Below are 18,195 nucleotides of genomic sequence, written 5' to 3' on the forward strand. Positions count from 1 at the left end.
ACAGAGTGTTGGGTGTGAGTGCTTCCAAGTCGTTGAGGTCGGAAGATGTCCTTGTGATAGGCCTGCTGTTTATAACTGCTTCAGCCTCACCAAGCAAGGTATATTGACTTTCTTCACCCGAAATTTGTTCTTTTACAGTGACATTCAGGATTTTTCTCACAGACCAAATAAGTCGCTCACAGCTTCCTCCGTGGTGGGAACCTGCTGGGGGATTGCTATGCCACTGAATACCTTTTTGCAGCAAGTGTTTCTCGATTTACTTAGTGTTCCATTCTTTGATTGATTTCTTCATTTCACTGTCAGCTGATCTAAAGTTGGTTCCGTTATCAGAATACATCTCTCTCACTTGTCCTCTTCTGACAAGAAATCTTCGGATTGCGTTGAGACAAGCATCTGTGTCACGTGAAGATGCAATTTCCAGATGTACGGCTCGTACAGCGAGACATGTAAAAATCACGCCGTATCTCTTTACTTGTCCTCTAACCCTACTTACTTAGAATGGACCAAAATAATCAACGCCAATTCTCTTGAAAGGCGGATCGTCAGGTAGCACTCTTCTGATGACTCTAGCAGCTCGAGGTATCCAAAACTGTTGATGCAGATTAGCCATCATGTGGTTCCTTCCAGCGTGAGCTGAAATCTCATGAATGTATCTCAGGACTAGCTTTGTGTTATGTGAATCCTTGGCAAGATGGCTTGCTGTTTTGCTGTTTCAGGCATGGCTGCGTGGCTCAACTGTCCACCAACCCTCATGACACCATCTTGAAGTACTATATTGAACTTGTAAAGTGGGCTACTTTTCTTCACCCTTTTTTGTTTTTCAAATATGGCTAAATCTTTTTTGAAACTTCGCCTTTGACAGTATTTCACAAGTTCTCTTTCTGCTTTATCCAAGTCGTCGCAGGTCAAATACTTTCCTTTGACAGTTCTCTTGAATAAATTCATCTTGCCTTCTTCACCTAATGTGATTAACTCCTTTCTATTTTCCTTTACTCTGTCAGTAAGTCTTTCAGCTTTAGAAACCAGGCTACGGCCTGCTTCAATGCTGTCCAAGACGAATAATGGTTCATCCACTGGCCCAGAGAATCTTTGGGCTACAGTGACTGAATTACATGCACTTGAGTCACTCATTTGACCTCCAGGTCATTAATTGGTAATTTGAAGTGGTTTTTGTGTTTAACTAAATTCCTGGACACTGCCTGATTTTTTTCAGAGCTGTACAACCACTAGAAAGGGTGGTTCCCACAATGTGAGTTTTGCTCAGGTGGCCCAACAATGTCACAAAAACAAGTAGGGGTGTGTGTGTGTGTTTGTATAAGCTACATGTTGGGGACCAACATCGGACAGCACACCCACTGTAGGGGACCAAAATTGAATTCAGTGATAAGAAGCTCAGGGGGAGGTCCTGTCAAAGTTTCAGGGCTTCCCAGGAAGGTCACAAAAACAAGACGAGTGTGCTAGAAATGTGTGTGCGGAAAAATTACTCAGGATCGCTGTCTAGTGGTCGGTCCCGGTACTGCACTTACGCACACTTCACACACTCGGCTGGTCTGCGCATGTGCAGGACAGTCTGCTTTATGTCAGGCAGCCACCCTCCCCTCCCCCACAGCCCAACCCGAAAAATTGAGATGTTAGTTAAGTATTTATTCCTATTATTGAGTGAGATTACATATTTTTACTTGGCAGCTGGCACAACAGCTAAGCTTGGAGCACAGTTATTGCAAAATAAAATAAATAAACAGTAACAACAATAACGATTGTTAATATTGTTATACTTTATAGCGTAACCTATTTATACTAATTTTCTGTATGCAATTTCAAGTGCAACTAATATAGTTGTGCATATAGATAGCCACCAAACTCCATACATTAGATAAAAATAAGAGCCACGATGTTAACCAATTAACAGTTCAAGAAAAAAGCAGACATCCAAGAACTTGCTTTGTTACTTTTGCGTGGCCAGAACTACAAACCCCAAAGCAGAGCAAACCCAAAACATCAGAGAAAGTACAATACTTTTGTCAAGGAGTGGTGCTGCTGCTTTGCGATCGCTGCCACCATAGAGAACGCGCTCCCACATTCGTGCACACGCACACATGCCACACACCTGTTTTCCACGTCCTGTCAGTCCACTCCGTCGGTCCGCATTTATTTCGTTGGTCAGCCATCACGGTTGGGTGCGCACTAGATCGCTGTTAAACCATCTTCTACGCCACAGTCCTCGTGTTCAACAAACATTTCTCCCGAATTCGCCTACCATGCACAACTCTCCACTTTCAAACCGAGCGCCGCTGTTACTTCCGGGTTTTTAGCGCCAAGCACTTGACGCTAGCGTGTGACGTCATGGCGAAATACTAGGTTTTAAAATAAAAATTTTCTTTTTTTTGTACAGTCTAAGTGCATGGGGTTATGATAGATCAAATGAGTATACTTTATGTACTCACTAACATTTATGTTGATCATAAAATGTTGTTTTGATGAAGAAAACTGTTATTTTTTAGAATCAATTGGCTTAGGGCACTTGGGCAAACTACGGCCCGGGGGCCACTTGTGGCCCGTTAAACGTTTCAATCCAGCCCCCCAAACTTGAAAAAAATTAAATGAATAAGCCTTGTTAATGGTTTATTTTCTAAATACTGTGGTTTTTCAAAGACATATATATTGTTGTAATGCTTTTGTTCACTTTCGTTTAAAATTAAATGTATTTTAGGACTCATTGTGCCCCCCCCCTCCCAATCAAAAAGTTTGCCCATCCCTGGCATAGTGGATGGGCCGAGGAGTTTAAAAGGCACACATCATGCATTTTTCAGTCAGTTTTAGCCAGGGCTTGGTATGGGGAAGACCAGCTGGTTTACATGTAATCATTAAATTTTCCCAAGTTTTATTTAAGTTAATTGGACAAAACAAAAAAAACGCAATATTCTTCTGCCAGAGAGTATGTAATATTCTTCTGCCATTTTATTGTAGAGGGCCATTTTGAGCCCCTAACAATATTATTCAACCAAGAGATCATGAGTCGTCGCCCACTTACTTTCTGAAGTCAGCTGGGATGTCACGGCTGTGACCCTCGTGAGGATAAAGTGGTTCAGATGGAAAAGTAGGACTAAGGGCTTTTTCTCAGGTTTCCATGCGCAAATCCATGTATATTAGGTTAATTGGAGACTCTAAATTCTCTACTCATCAAATGACATTCGTGACCCTGATGGATAGATAAAATAGATTATTAATCTGCCATGGGAAGTCCAAGGTGTCTGGTAGAAAGAAATGCATTCATACACTCATTACACAGTCAACCAAGCAAAGACACAAAGCCTAGGGCAGGGGCGGGCAAACTTTTTGATTGGAGGACCACAATGGGTTCTAAAATATGACAGAGGGGCCGGACCAGGAGCAGATGGATGGAGTGTTTTGGAAACCTCACCTCATCTGAGAAAAAAAATACATTTAATTTTAAATGAAAGTGAATAAAAGCATTCCAACAATAATATTTGTCTTTGAAAACCACAGTGTTTAGAAAATAAAACATTAACAAGGTTTATTCATTAAATTTTTTTCAAGTTCGGCGGCCCGGATTAAAACTTAACGGGCCGCATGTGGCCCCCGGGCCGTAGTTTGCCCTTGCCTGGCCTAGGGCATAAACACATACATGTAATATCCAATCCGCTTATTCTCACAAGGATAGCGTGCTGGAGCCTACCCAGCTGTCAACGGACAGTAGGCGGGGCACACCCTGAAGTGGTTGCCAGCCAATCGCAGGGCACGCAAAGACGAACAACCATCTGCGCTCAAACTCACTCACAAATGCAACCTCCACACAGGAAAGCTGGGTCCCGGGATCGAACCCTGCACCTTGGGACTGCGAGCCGGATGTCCTAACCAGTCTTAACTCATTAAATACCAGCCATTTTCACTGGAGCAACCCGCTCAATCACAGCGTTTTCCTGGGTTTTGACTAATATTGCAAGGCCCACAGAATATTGTATTCTAATGCTATATAGACATGGAGCACACCCGAAGAAAGATGAGACTCTCTTCTTTCAACAGAAAAAAATGTTTGTTCCTATCTTTTTCCATTCTTGAGCAATCGGCATTTGAAAATAGCTAAATTTCATGAAAACTCCAATCCCTGGGGAAAAAACTGAGAAAATGAGCTTTTTGTAAACTGATGCATTTTGACCATAATTTGAACTTTGACACTATTATTTATGGCTTTTATGACACCTCTAACATCTAAATAATGCATGCCTTCTATAAAATAACAAAAAAAAGCACAAAAAATGTTTTTGATAAAATAAATTTATTTGCACATAACACTAAACGACTGAACTGTTGAACTATGTACAAAAATGAAATACATCAGTGTCATACATACTTTTTTTTTGTGTGATACAAAATAAAACAGTTGCCTTGATGCAAGGGCACACAACATAGTTCACACCACATTCTTGTTTCACTCCGTTTGCCTTTGCGCAAACAGACCCGACACTTTCGTTGTGGTCTGGCTTTGCTGGTCCGTGGAAAATAGGCGAGCTTGTGTTTGTCCACTGGGGTTTGTGTGAAAATAATTGTCTGGGAAGTGATTGCTGGCATCCGCGATGTGCTGCAGAAGCTCATCCGTGAGAAACAGCTCCAGGAAATCAGCTGGCTCCTCAGACTCCAAATGGGCAGCGGCATTCAGTGGTCCAGGGGTTGCTGTAAAGTCGATTTTCCTCGGTTGCCATCCAGTGTGACGCCATCCGGAACCACTGCTTCCTGATGCACAACCTGTAAATTACAGAAATATAAACAATTGGAAATATATATTTATTGCTGCATTTTATTGCTGGCGTGTGAAGTTTCATATTATAATTTACCTTTCTTTACACCAACAAGACGAGGAGGAACTTTCTTGCCGCGGGATGCACAATCTGTGAATTTTAGAAAGTATGCATGATTACCACACCATTCAGTATTGTTGTTTCCTCGTCGGGGAGGAGATGCGCTCGCGCGTAACTGCACATTTACGCGACATTTTCTGCCCGCAAGATGCATGATATGTACAATAAAAGCATGAGGGCTAAAACCACATGTTCAATGGTAACTTGCGAGCGTTTACTTCCTCGTCGGCGAGGACTTACGCTCGCGTGTAATTGTGCAATAGGCGCCCGGACGAGAAAGTCAGCGAGCAAGCTTGCGTCTAACTGCACATTTACGCGACATTTTCTGCCCGCAAGATGCATGATATGTACAATAAAAGCATGAGGGCTAAAACCACATGTTTAATGGTAACTTGCGAGCGTTTACTTCCTCGTCGGCGAGGACTTACGCTCGCGTGTAATTGTGCAATAGAGGCGGCCGGACGAGGAAGTCAGCGAGCAAGCTCGCGTCTAACTGCACATTTACGCGACATTTTCTGCCCGCAAGATGCATGATATGTACAATAAAAGCATGAGGGGTAAAACCACATGTTCAATGGTAACTTGCGAGCGCTTACCTCCTCGTTCGGGGGGATCTGGTGAGGACTCTCAGCTGCTTTGGCTATTGTCCGAAGGCAGGCGATGCAGGCCGCAAGGCACGCGCACCCTCTTTAGACGCCGTTTTGTTGTGACGACGACGAAGCGTCATCCTCTCAACCAAAGCGTCTCCATCGCCTTGATGCTTTTAGGAAGCTTTTTTTTACAAAAAAGCATTCCTCGATCGTCATTTGCTTGGAGGATTTCATTGCTAACGCTACTAATGCGACTGCTGCTAGTGCTGCCGATGCTGCTGCTACCCACGCTGCTCTCCACACTTATAAGTCTACCCCAGGATCCCGCCCCCCCATTTGTACCTCTGGCGCAGATTCAAGGCGGATCTTTTGCACCTCTGCCCCCTGCTGGGTGATTTTTACATGATTCACAATGCGGACAAGGCTGATTCTCAGTCAGAGGTTGCATCAGACCCTTATGTACACTATGACGTAAAAAAGACAGGAAACGTACTTATACGTCTTTGGTAGAGGGCGCCATTGCATTAAAAGACGTCTTTGTACGTCTAAGGGAGTAAATGAGTTGAACAAAGTACAGGGTCCTTCACCTGACTACAGATGATCTTCTGGGGACTTTATTTGGTTTTAATCACTTTTGGGGTCTGTATCTATGCACACTCCCTGGTTTTGCTACCTTCCCGGGTACCACATACACACTGCTTAGTTTCTCTGCCTTCGTGGGTACCACATACATATTGCTTGGTTTCTCTGCCTTCCTGGGTACGACATACACACTGCCTGGTTTTGCTACCTTCCTGGGTACCAGTCACACAAACGTCAGACGACTCAGCACATACCGACTGTCTCAGCACTACACACTTTCACTCCAAGGCAGTGCTGTGAACCAACTTACTGACAAGAGGTAGTATTTAGAATTTTAAAAAGTGCTTGAAAGGTTTTGTTCATGTAAAACCAACAGATTATGACATTATTATTATTTAAATCAGTATTAAACAGCATCAGCATAGGTTAAAGATATTATACAGACTATATACGATAAAAAAATACTAAACCACCCTTGCTTTTCCGTCATTTCTTGTATAAGTTAACACACAGATGTATAACATTTGTTTATACAAATATAACGATTAAAAAGTAGCTGATTAGAGTTTTAATTTTGTATTCATTAATCTGTAATAAAAATGGACATATTTTGGTTAATAAAATTAACAAGAAATAAAAGTAAAGGGTGTTCTAATACTTTTTTCAAGATTGTCCTAACATACATTTAATGTTTACAGTATATGTCTTCGGAAGAAGCGCAGCATTAGATTTTTTTTTTTGTTCTCTCTCTTTGACTTCTGAATTTGAATTTCTGTCACAGATGTGCTTGAATTCTATTTTGGATGATTTGTGTTAAACTGCACAAATATTTGAAGAGCCATAGAATTCAAGAATCACACCAGTGCTGCTACTCCTCCGAACGGGTGAACGCCCTTGATTAACAACCTGCGTTGAGGTGGCTTTTGAGATTCGTGGTGTGGGAGAAAAATCTCTGAAGGAATTCTTAGACTTCAAGAGAGGGTCCACAATTTTCAAAGATTCACTTCCGTCTGAATCAGAGGCCTCACTTGTATCCGGAATATATTCATCTCCACTGTCATCTGAGTTGGAGTAATAATGCTTATCCATTCCAAAGTCAGCCTGTTTTTTTAATCTAAAAAACAACAACAACAACGAAATATAAAGGATAGAAGGCAGGAGACCAATAAAATATATGCAATTTGCTTGTAAGATTCCCTGAAATCTATATGGGTTGTTTACCTGTATACTTTTGGTCCTCCTGAGCCTTGGGATAGTAATATGGTCTGGGTCTGAGGCACAAAGTTCAGGGGCAGGATTTGACAATGATTCGTCAGAATCTGTGTCGTTATTCCAAGGAAGATTCAGCCCATATTTTTTGTCCAAGGGAGGAGACTGGGTTGCATCAGAGTCCAAGAGAAAATTGAGAACCCATTAAATACTTAATCCCCAGAGGAATCTGCACAGAAAAAGGTCTTAATTCTATTTGAAAAAAAAAAAAAACTAAAATATTGATGAATGATATTATGACAAAATAATGTAATAACAAAATTAGAATGATTTTAGGAAATTATTTGCAAAACCAAAACATTGTGGTACGATAATAATGCATATAATTATTCTACGCAGCTATATTTAACAAAAACACTTAATTGACCGTAACAAAAAGCTCCCGGGAGGAAAACTACATTAAATGTTTTTTTAACAGGGCAGTGAAAATATTGGAAAATAAAAAAAATAATGAATAAAATAATTTGAAAAAAGAATTCAATGTGTATCGATGGACCCATATGAAATACTTATATCGCTATGTACTTATCAGCCATATCGCCCAGCCCAATATGTAACTGCAACTTCAAAACCTCGGGCCATAACAGGATTGTAACATGGGATGCATATCTTCATTCCTAAATTTGTAGATCCCGAGGAGGCTGCTCAATGGTCCTGGTAATGTAAACCTCAACCAATTCGGTCACAGCCAATGTTCTCCATCCTTGTTAAGAAGTTTTGAAATGATTTAATAGATATACTATTGCAAACTATACCAGAATTTTATACATTTTAAACTTTTGATCACAATTTTACCTATTTTCTAAAAATCTGAAGAATCCACATGCCAAATCACCTGCTGTGGACACATAGGTTCTGTTCTGACAGATAATTCAGTTACAGGTTGTGTACTTAAAGCCAATAAGAGGGCAATGCAACAGTCGACAGCCTGACGAAAGCTTAAGTCTCCCAATGAGAGAACTGTAGTGGCTGGTAGGTTCTTAGATTGTAACATAGTAAAGACATACACTACGCATAACTGTATATCATATGATGATGAGGGAAAATATTATTAGCTACGATTTATGTCCAGATATATTAGAAAACTTGTCCAACCAGCACAGGTCTATCTAACTGTAATTTTAACATCTCAAGACACGACAGGATGACCACATGATACGCATACCTCCTTTTCAGAGTCTGTCAAACCTTGAGAAGGCTGCTTCGATGTTCTGGTGGCATCAACCTCAGCCGATTCAGTCATTGTCGGTTGTCCTCCATCCTAATGAACAAGTTGAATATTAATTTAATGAATTAAAAAAAAGAAAATGGATCAGAATTTTACACATTTTAACGAACAAGTTCACGAATGAAACAAAACCAATTACTTTAGCGCATGACAATTAATCTTCAGTAGAGATATGTTGTGACTGATATTTCAGTCACAGGTTGTCTTTTGAACGCCACCAGGGCCGCAATGGAGCACAGGACAGCCAAAAGTCTTCTTGTCGGACAGCTGTAGTGGCTGGTAGGTTCTAAGATTATAACATAGTAAAGGCACATACAACTCCTAACTGTATTTCATATGATAATGAAGGAAAAGATGATTAGCTATGATTTATGTCAACAATAAAAATGGCTCTACGGGGTCCCCACGAACGCAAACCTGACAGTTGGGTGTCAGATGGCCAACATACCTGACTCGCAATTCAACTCAACTGGACCCCACAACACAAGAAAAAGCTGAGTGAGCCTCAAACCAGACATACACATTCACTGACAAATATCCTGTGACACCAGATATATTAGAAGTCTTGTCTAATCAGCACACGTCTATCTAACTGCAATTTTAACATCTCGAGACACGACAGGATGAGCACACGATACGCATACCTCCATTTCTGAGTCTGTAAAGCCTGGAGGAGGCTGCTTCGATGTTTTAGTAGCATCATAAATTTATTGAATTAATTATATTTGAGGTTGGATTAGATTTTTACACATTTTAAGCCTTAGCCACCCAAAACAAAACATAAGCTCATGAATGAAATAAAACTAATTAATTTCGCCCATGCCAATTAATCTTCTGTAGACACGTGTTGTGACCAGTGTTGTTTTTGGCAGGCATTTTAGATTTTGTCCAAGTCATTTGGACAAAGTGCTGATTTGTTTACATCACATTTAGTCATCCCAATTCGTTATAGTTTTAGTCCAGTTTTAGTCAACGAAAACTAAAAAAAGGGTTTTAGTCCAGTTTTAATCGACGGAAACGCAAAAAAAGTTTTACCCTAGTTTTCGTCAATTTATTCACAAAGGTTTTAGTCCAAGCGGCACGGTGGCCCAACTGGTTAGCATGATGGCCTCACAATATTGAGGTCGTAGGTACAATTCTGGCTCCGGCCTTCCTGCGTGGGTTTCCTCTGGGTAATCCGGTTTCCTCCCATATTCTTAAAACATGCATGGCAAGTTGCTTGGACACTCTAATTGCCCCGAGGCATGAGTGTGAGCGTGGATGGTTGTTCGTCTATGCATGTCCTGCGATTGGCTGGACACCAATTCAGGGTGTACCTCGCCTACTGCCGAAGACAGCTGGGATAGGCTCCAACACCCCCGCGACCCTAGTGAGGAGAAGCGGTACAGATAACGGATGGATGGATGGATGGATGGGTTTAAGTCCATTTGAGTTAAAACAAGGCATTCAAGGTTTCCACCCAATAACAAAGACTTTTGGATGGACTACTAAGGATTCTTCATTACAAACAGAAAAAAGTGGCAACAGTGGAATCAATACTCACTGCTCCAAAATAAGCAGAGAAGCAAAACATTTTGTTGGGCAACTGTTGTGGCTTTATTTCACTAAAAGCAACATAAAATAATTTATGAACCACATGCTAACAATTTTGTCTAGTCAACGAAAAAAATTCATGTACATCACGTCATGTTTTCGTCATAAAAGAACCTCGTATAGCTTGTCATCGTCATTAAAAAAGGGGCGTTAACGAAGTATTTTCGTCATAGTCATCAGTGACGAAAACAACACTGGTTGTGACTGATATTTCAGTCCCAGGTTGTCTCCTGAACACCACCAATTGGGCAAGGGCGCGCAGGAAAGCCTGGGGTCTTCTATTTTTACAGTATAGAAAGGCTAAATATCAAATTGAAACAGTGTTTTATATCATGAATATACAGGGTTGGTGCTGGTTCTGGTAGGGAAACCACAACATAAAGATGTCCTTAATTAGTCCCACAATGGGGATATTTGCAATATGGCATATGATGGCCTAACAGGGCCACCGCCCAGAAAGGAGTAACGCAGAACTTTGTAATACTGTCACTCCCTGACCAGTTCGTTGTTCCTGCAGAGCCAAACTTTGACTCAGACCCACAAATTTGAATTACAGATAGTGGACAATGGAGAACTCCCCCAGTCAGTCAGCATGTTCAACTTCCATAGAAACCTCACATACATTTATTAGATTGCCAAACTAATTGGAAACTACATCACCAGAACACCACAAGTGGGCTCTGTTATTGTACTTAAAGATGCATCTTACAAACCTGTGTTCTCCAAGGCCAGCTGGTCCATAGTCTTAAGTTATTTCTTCGCCAACATCAATGTCTCGGAGCGCAAACAGACAGAGGTGTGGTCTGTCCTCTGTTGTCATCTTCTTCATTTTACAGTTGGGGTGCATGTGGTCATCATTAACCAGTCTTCCCAGACTGCCATCTTCTTGAGCTGCATCAACACTTAAAATAGATTAAAAAAAAAAAAACAATTATTCAATCAATGTCAGAAATTAATCTTTGAGACAATCTTGTGTACACAAAACATAAAAATAGGAAATCCACAATTTTTAAATCTAAATCAAATCATACAAGAAATTTCTATTGGAATCAGACCCTATTAACAGCTTGTCTTTGAGACTTCATGATCTATATTTTCATTTGTACAGATTCAACGCATGAATAAAAGTAATTATACATTTTTGCTTAGAGAATGATTTTTCCCCTAACACTTATGGGATGAGTATGTGTTTATTTTTTTAAATAAAAACAAAAATAAGATAACATCTCAATCTTTGCCTCACCTCCAAGTTTTTTCTTGCCGGCGGAAGTCAAACAAAAAGACAGTGCCTCTTCCATCCATCTTCCTGCGTTGAGATTCATCAGAATCTATCAATTTTCCTCTGTACTCCATAATAAAGAATAAAGTCGTCTTTCCTGAAAGGGGCCTTGGTAAATACTCCTCGACCTAGTTAACAGGGAAATCAAGTTAGCTTCGTCATATTTTTAAGCACACAAATAAGGAGTCATCATATTCATTTGGGCCACTATACTAATGTAGGGTGGTTTGAAACATTGCTTCTTGTGAGGGATAGAGCAGAGCCCTTCTTTATGATTTTAAAGGAACAGACCAGCCAAAATTCATTTTCCAGCATTGCATTAGCCAGTATGTATTAGGACTGAAAGTACAAATGTCAATTGCACCTGGTTACGTAAAAAAAAAACTTTAAGATTATTTAGTTTCAAAACAATGACATACACTGTACACAGTCATATTGGATCGCGTCACGTGATCTCTGTGACGTATTACGTGCTTTACACTAGACTATCAATATCGGACTTGTTCACCGGTCTATTGTGGTATAAAAATGCCGGAGGGCGTCATCAAGTACAGCCTTAATTTAGATAGAACTCCTACCATCAGGTTTCACACTCACTGAAATAACTTGAAACTGACAAAAGTGGCAAAAGAAAAGGTCAAGACACTCTTAATGTAAAATAACCACTTAAAAAACGATGTCAGCTTGGTTATCAGAAAACAATAATATATCTTAGCAAAAGCGTTAACATCATACCTTTAAATTAGTTTATATACTTCGCTTCTAACTCTGCAGTCTTGTCCAGACCCTTGACTGCATGTTCAATAGTATCCTGCTTTGGGGACTTCCTGCATCTCAGGGAAGGCATTGTTTATTCTATAAAGAAAAAAGACAGTATTGTGTTGAGAATTATTAATACTATGGGCTAAATGGAGTTTTAACAATATCAGTGTAAGAAAAATAAATTATAAATTAAAAAAATATCAATTCCTCCATCCCAATTAACGATTTCAACCATAATAGTTTATATTGAAGTTTAAACAACAGACACAGACAGATTTATGCAGTGTGACTACAAAAATCTTACCAAAATTGCATTCACAGTAACCTTTGCTTTAAGAATCATGTAATTAACCAGTGAACATCGTGTCTTACACAAAAATTAATGACAGAAATTATCATGGTACTTGCATTCTGTGGTTCTATAACAAAAGTGCAAGCTGTTAGCTCCGCAAAGCTAACGCAACAAGCTAGCGTCCCTCGTGCTCACATTCAATGCAAACCTGACCACCGGATGACAATACGCGTCGGTTTAGTTCTTTAAATGAGTAAAAGCACCATGACGTTTTATAATTATTCAATGCTTAACTGGAGCTCGTCAATTATGTCGATGTAGGAGCACATGTTTGCTAGGCCAGTGTTGTAGGCCCACATCCATGGTGCTACTTTGTATAGTGTTTTCCACACAACTATCTCTAACTATGAACAAATGCACTCGACGCATGTTTTGAAAAAAACCCAACGAAAAACACTTACCTCTCCGTTTCAACAGCAGTTCGAACTTCGAAGTGGTGATATTCTCCAGCGTTAAGCACCTGCTCGAACTGCGAATAGGTCAAATTCAACAGCGTCTTTTTTCTGTCTTAATAAGGACGCGATGAGAGGAGGAGCGCTTGCCTTTTCGTCAGCACGCCCCGCGCGGGTGGTGCTGCTTTATCACTCTCTATCTGTGCCCGCCCGCCGGCACGTCGATAGAAAAATAATATTCCTTCAAACATTACTTTCATCTTCTTAACGTTTTGTAGTGAATTTAACAGGTTCACCACTTTTTTCAAATACACCAATGGAAAACAGGTCTTAATTGAGGAAACATACAAAGAGCGTCTCACAAACACCTTATGATGAGCAATGTAATTTGATCACGTTTTTTGTCACTGCCTGGACGTTGGGTTCACTGGCCTGGTGGCAGTGGCTTGTAGACACTGTCACTGAGTGGGAACGGATCTCAAGGTGGGTCAAACTAACCCAAGCAGTGGATCGGTCCGTTTTTTAAATTTATTAATTTTTTTATTTTATGTATTTATTTATTATTTAATACAAGGGCTTCGGCTCACTACCAGTGGGCGGGACCAAAGAATTTGGGTTTCCTTTGAGCTAGGAGGCAGTCAAAGGCAGTCCAATCCCCGGCAACATAAAGCGCCTAGCTCTGGGGACATGGAATGTCATTTCTCTGGTAGGGAATGAACCCGAGCTGGTGTGTGACTAGACCAGTGGTTCTCAATTATTTCCTGTCATGCCCCCCCTACCAAGAAGAAAACAATTCGCACCCCCCCACCACAATTTTCTTTTACATTTCGTACTAATGTACATGTTCTTTGCATATTAATGTTAGATTGTCAATAAAATATCTTACCTGAACAAAGCTAAATTGATAAAAATAAAATATCATTTTGAGAACGACTATTGTGAGGATCTCGAAACTCAGTACTCTGTGGTGCTAATATTGATGAGATGATAAATATGTTGAAGCCACAGAACAAAAAGATTAGATATTGTTTGGAAATTAATGACGTACATAAAGGAATATCAGCCTTGATTGGAGTACATTACTGCATTTAAATTTTTAATAAAAATGAAACAATTATTGATGTTATGACCACTATGAAGAATTTAAAAAACAATATATAGGGATAATTATAGTTTTCATTTTGTTATGTGTAGTCTGTTCATGTTGCATTATTTTTATGACAAAGACGATGGTTAATCGTAGGTTTGTTGCCCAAATGTACCATTACAACCTGATTAATGTTGAGAATGACGAACTCAAACTGGACACTGAAACGTAAAAACACATGGACTTCTTGCCCCTGTCCTCACACGTGCACACACACACACACCATACACGAAGATCCGGGAGGTAAGGACGGCTGTCCTACAGGATGCGGATGGAAGAACAACTGCAGCGGAACAATGCCAGGGATGTCTGGAGGGGCCTGAAGACCATCTCAGGCCACGGACAAGCAGGTAAGACCCAGAAGGGGGGGGGGGCTTCAGTGGGCAAATGAGTTGAACCTATTTTTCAATAGGTTTGATCAAATGTCTGACCCCGCTCAGGCTTCCCTGATGCAGCCCCCACCCACCCCTCCTGCCACTGCGAACAAGACCCTCTCTCCCCCTCTCTCGCCCCTCTCTCTCTCCACAGGCTCCAGTTCCCAGCCTCATCAGACAACCACCACTTCCTCCTGCTCAGCCTTGTTCCTCACAACATCTCAGGTGAAGAACCAGCTGAGGAAGATGAAGGCGAGGAAGGCGGCAGGCCCAGATGGGACCAGCTCCCAGCTCCTCAAATCCTGCGCAGACCAGCTGTGTGGAATCGTCCAGCACATGTTCAACCTGAGCTTGAAGCTGGGCAGAGTCCCCCAGCTGTGGAAAACATCCTGCCTGGTTCCGGTTCCAAAGACACCCCATCCGAAGGAGCTCAACAACTTCAGACCAGTGGCGCTGACGTCTCATCTGATGAAGACCCTGGAGAGACTGGTCCTCGTCCATCTGCGCCCCCTGGTCAGCTCCTCAATGGACCCACTCCAATTTGCATACCAGCCTGGCATCAATGTGGATGATGCCATCATCTACCTGCTCCACACTTCACTCTTCCACCTGGAGAAGGCGGGGGGCACGGTGAGGATCATGTTCTTTGATTTCTCAAGTGCTTTCAACACCATCCAGCCCGCCTTATTGGGAGACAAGCTGGAGCAGGCGGGAGTGGCCCACCACCTCATCACATGGATTCACAACTACCTCACAAACCGGCCACAGTACGTGAGAACACAGGACTGTGTGTCTGACGTGCTCCTCTGCAGCACGGGAGCGCCGCAGGGAACTGTGCTGGCTCCCTTCCTGTTCACCCTCTACACCTCGGACTACAAATACAATTCCACAACCTGTCACCTGCAGAAGTTCTCTGATGACTCTGCGATTGTCGGCCTCATCACTGACGATGACGATCGGGAGTACAGAGGGGTTACGCAGGGGTTCGTGGACTGGTGTCAGCAGAACCGCCTCCAAATCAACGCTGGGAAATCCAAAGAGCTGGTGGTGGATTTCCGCAAGCGTCGGCACTCTCCACCTGCACCAGTGAATATCCAGGGAACAGACGTTGAGAGGGTCTCAACTTACAAGTACCTGGGTGTTCATCTGAACAATAAACTGGACTGGAGCGACAACACAGACGCTCTCTATAGGAAGGGTCAGAGCAGACTCTTCCTACTCAGGCGGCTGAGGTCCTTTGGCGTTCGGGGAACACTCCTCAGGAACTTCTATGACTCGGTGGTTTCATCAGTCATCTTCTATGGAGTGGTCTCCTGGGCAGGAGGCATCTCGGGCCGAGACAAAAAGAGACTGGACAAACTGGTGAGGAGGGCCAGCTCTGTCCTGGGCTGCTCCCTGGACTCTGTGGACTCAGTGGGGGGCAGAAGGATGACGGCAAAACTGTCATCAATGCTGGACAAACCAGCCCACCCATTCAATGACACTCTGAGAACACTTTACAGCTCCTTCAGTGACAGACTTTTACACCCTCGCTGTACCAAAGAGAGATTTCGCCGCTCCTTCCTGCCAACTGCTGTCAGACTTTTTAACAAGAACATTGGGTCAGGCCTACAAACGGGAGGGCATTAGTGCAATTGTGCAGTCCTAGGATGCAATATTAACTACTACTGTACTTTCAGCCAAGGGTGTACTTAAATATTGACCAATGATGTATTTTGTTTACCATTACAGTATTCTTATTACAATACTTCTATCACTGTAGTATTTCTACCACTGCAGGATGTTCACTATTACAGTACTTTTATCATTGCAGTACTTTTATCATTGCAGTATTTTTCTATCATTGCGGTACTTTTACTATTACAGTACTTTTACCATTGCAGTACTTTTACCATTGCAGTACTTTCATCATTGCAGTATTTTTCTATCGTTGCAGTACTTTTACTATTACAGTACTTTTACCATTGCAGTATTTTCTATCATGCAGTACTTTTCTATCATTTCAGTACTCTTACCATTACAGTACTTTTATCATTGGAATATTTTTATGATTGCAGTATTTTCAATCATTCAGTAGTTTTTATCATTACAGCGTTTCCCCCTCCGTATAATGGACAAACATTAGGAGTGTTTCCTTACACTTAGATACGTTTATACTGTGTATATTTGCATGCTTTTTCTGAATGTCTGCTGCTAATGTTATACATTAACGGCTACATTACGCCGCCGACTCTGTGTGATCTATATCTTTGCTGCTGTAACACCTCAAATTTCCCCATTGTGGGACTAATAAAGGACATCTTATCTTATCTTATCTCTCCTACAACGAGGCAAGGGCCTCCACCAAGTCACCCCAGGGACAAGTTTTATTCCCTGATGGTCATCAAATTATGAGGATCTCATTCTACGCCGGAAGGGAGGAGGGGAATTTTTCCCTAATGTGAGGTTTTCGCTCCTCCACTGATGATCACACTGTTGTATGATTTCATTATGATGATCTGTCTTAAAGCCGTAAGGACATGATTTTTAAATCCACAACAGGGGGGAAATGTAAGATGGGCTGAGGATAGGTAATCAGTTTGTGTATTCATAATCATGTTTTTATACACTCATTAATGTTGAACACACACAGAGACACTTACTTGTTATTTTAACACACACACACACAGACACCGTATCCTGAAGATGTGTTTAGTTAAACTGACCTTGGGTTATGATTTTCTGCCTGCTGGAGTCCCTGGTGATTAGTTATTGATGCTTTAGTTAAACTGACCTTTATACCGTGAGTTATTGATGTTTTCTGTCTCTTGGTGATTAGTTGTTGATGCTTTTCTGTCTTCTGGTGATTAGTTATTGATGAGTTAGTTTCAATAAAAAGGCAGAACGGAGGGTGAGAGTCAGAGGGTGTGCGGGATTGAACTGGCAAGACGGCTGTTTCACCTCCTGGCTCCCTCTCCCATTCTGAATGGCACAAAACGAAAACTTTAGTAAGTTATTTCAGTCTAAAAAAGGCGTCAGGGCATTTTTAAACCGGACAGTAAGTCGCCACTGTCTTGGTTCCTTTTTGTGCCTTGACCCATACCGGAATTATTGAAAGGATGCAGTCCTATTTACAGGCCCCAGTGACACCCCAGGTTTCTGTTGTTTGTACGAGGGCGCTTAATAGGTACTGCTATTCACAATCGTCTTAGGCTGTTTCTTTGCAGAAGTTTATGGACAATGTGTAGTGCTGTAGGATGCAGTCTAGAGCATTCTTGACATTGAAGCTTTTGTTTCCAGCAACTGCTAATGCGACCGTGCATCAAACATGCAAAACACAGACCCTTGCTCCTCAAGAAGTCAATCTTATCCTTGTGATGCTTTCTCCTAAATTCCTTACCAATTGTGAGACTGTGTTGCTCTCCATTACAATTAGCACATGGTTTGGCAATAGCATCCACTGAAACAGGTTCTGCCTTTGGCGTGGTGGTTTTGTTGTTTTCCATCTTGGCGGGCACAATGACTGTTGTGAAGACTTTCTTTGATTTTGTTGTTTCTGTGTGTTGTGATTTTGTTTTCTGTTTTATAGAAATCTTTCGTGCTTGTCAACAAAATCCTTAAACTTCACTCTTCTATTTGTTCTTTCTTGGAGATTGCAGGCAAATTTTCTCCAAGATTCTATAAGTCTGTATGGAAGTTTGTTTGCCAATGCCTTTATATTAGCCATGTTGTCCAAGTCCTCCATGTAATTAACATCTGCCATTATGTTCG

At 41.5% G+C, this 18,195-nt stretch overlaps 1 long non-coding RNA gene across 1 annotated transcript; it reads right to left on the bottom strand.

The window, feature by feature from the left end:
• Positions 1–6,369: 6,369 nt before the first annotated feature.
• On the bottom strand, positions 6,370–11,473 carry LOC148316016 (uncharacterized). Its single transcript, XR_015840433.1, has 5 exons — positions 11,383–11,473; positions 10,853–11,041; positions 8,484–8,579; positions 7,271–7,423; positions 6,370–7,163 (listed from the first exon to the last, which is right to left on the bottom strand). It is a non-coding gene; the product is annotated as an uncharacterized LOC148316016 (long non-coding RNA).
• Positions 11,474–18,195: the final 6,722 nt, after the last annotated feature.

This window comes from Idiotropiscis lumnitzeri, unplaced genomic scaffold (genome assembly GCF_059441095.1).
Source record: "Idiotropiscis lumnitzeri isolate Australia: NSW breed Sydney's pygmy pipehorse unplaced genomic scaffold, RoL_Ilum_1.0 HiC_scaffold_25, whole genome shotgun sequence".
Taxonomy (NCBI): Eukaryota; Metazoa; Chordata; class Actinopteri; order Syngnathiformes; family Syngnathidae; genus Idiotropiscis; species Idiotropiscis lumnitzeri.